The following is a 2,246-nucleotide window of genomic DNA, read 5'->3' as shown; positions in this document are numbered from 1 at the left end:
CCTTCCTTCCTCACCCTTATTCTCTCCTCAATCCATAGTAGTATCACTTCTGTCCCCACCACTGTCCTGAAACTTCTCTCTCCAAGCAGCCAAAGGCTTCCTTATTGCTAAATCCAATTTCAGCAGCACGTGGCCCCACCTCTCCAGCTCACCATGCTCTTTCCCCTGCCTGTCTCGGCACAGCGCCCCTGAACTGACTCTTACCTCTGGCTGCGTCTTCTCATTCTCCGTCATGAGCCTTTTTTTAGAATTCTGGTTTTGACTCTCCTCCTTTTCCTTTCTCACTCCACACTCTCCCCGGGGGGATCTCATCTACTGGCATGGCCTCGGTGACTAGAATCTCCATCTACAGCCCAGAGCTCTCCCCTGAGCTTTGCACCTATACACTCAAACAGATTGCTCACCTACCGTGGACCAGGAACTGTTCTCAGGAGCAAAACAGATCAAGACCCGGCTCTTGGGGGCTTCACGGTGTAGCAGAGACCAACACTGTACAAGGAGACAAGGCCACTCCATGCAGGATAAGTGCCAACAGAGTCATGGGTTGGCATGATTGGGGGCCAAGAGGGCGGCATCTGTGAAGGTTAGGTCAGGAAGCAGAGACGCTGTGAGCATTAAGAAATGGGGGGTATATTATAGGAATAAGACACTACAGATGTGTGGGGAAAGCTAGGAAAGCAGAAGTCCTAAAGGGGAAGATCAGAAGAAAGTCACCAAAGAGCCCCCTGAAGCCAGCCAGGAGTGGGTCCCAAAGAAAGTCAGTGGAGAAGCCTGTGGAAGGCTGTTTCCTCTACACCTGGTGGAGAGCAGGGCTGGAAGGAGAGAAGACGGGTTCAGAGATCCACCGGCTCTCACCCGGAGTACTGCCGCGTGTCCTAGACCATCTCCCTGACTGGACTCTCATCTCGTCCCAGTGTGTCCATCACGGTACAGCCTAAGCAGTCTTTCTACAATGCAGTCCTAACCTGTCACTCCCTTTCTGAAAGCGCTTTCTGCACCCCACTGCCTTCCAGACAGCGTTCAGACTCCTGGGCAAAGCTGACAGGGCCCATCTTGCCTCTGCTCCCACAACAGGCCCCCTCTCTTGCTTCTCCCTCTTCTGGAACCTGCCCCCATCCTGTGCTTACACCCCAGCTCTCCACATGCTCCATAGATCAAACTTCCTCCACTCTCTCGTGCTCTCGCTCTCTCCCAGACCCCTGGACACACTTTTTCCCTCACCTTCTTTTCCTGGCCAAATCTCACCCTTCCTCCAGGAAGCTTCTGTGACACCCACCCCACAGACATCTGAGCTCCTCATATGTGCTCCCCCCAGATCCTGTATATTCCTCTCTTTGCCCTTGTCTCATACTCAGGCATCTGCAGGCTTGACGTCCTCGTGCCGTGGCCTCACTCAACTGTGAACGCCATGAGGGAAGAGGCCTCATTGTGACTGGCCCATACCTGGGCACTGCAAGTATTTGATGAGTATTCATCAAACTAACAAACATTTACAAGAGCTGTGCAATAAAACATAAGGATGACTATTCTGTAACGTCCCTGTAAAAAGAATACAAAATTTTGTGTATATGAAGACTGCAGTTTGTAAAATAAGTAGAAGAAAAATGTATGCACAGTTAAAGTAAAAGTGGGGGTATGGGAGGAACGTGTGAATAATTGTTAATAAAGTTCATTTCTGGGGAGGAACCAAGATGGCAGAGTAGAAGGACGTGCTCTCACTTCCTCTTGCGAGAACACCAGAATCACAACTAGCTGCTGGACAGTCAATGACAGGAAGACACTGGAACTCACCAAAAAAGATACCCCACATCCAAAGACAAAGGAGAAGCCACAATGAGATGGTAGGAGGGGCACAATCACAGTAAAATCAAATCACATAACTGGTTCTCTAGACTTACAGACTAGAGAACACTTATACCACAAAAGTCCACCCACTGGAGTGAAGGTTCTGAGCCCCACGTCAGGCTTCCCAACCTGGGGGTCCGGCAACAGGAGGAGGAATTCCTAGAGAACCAGACTTTCAAGCCAAGTGGGAATTGACTGCAGGACTTCAACAGGACTGGGGGAAAAAGAGACTCCACTTTTGGATGGCACACACAAAGTAGTGTGCTCATCAGGATCCAGGGGATGGAGCAGTGACCCCAGGGGAGACTGAACCAGACCTACCTGCTAGTGTTGGGGGGTCTCCTGCAGAGGCGGGGTGGGGGGGAGGTTGTGGCTTACCGTGGGGACAAGGAAACTGACAG

This window comes from Tursiops truncatus, chromosome 14 (genome assembly GCF_011762595.2).
Source record: "Tursiops truncatus isolate mTurTru1 chromosome 14, mTurTru1.mat.Y, whole genome shotgun sequence".
Taxonomy (NCBI): Eukaryota; Metazoa; Chordata; class Mammalia; order Artiodactyla; family Delphinidae; genus Tursiops; species Tursiops truncatus.
This window is presented reverse-complemented; position numbering follows the sequence as displayed.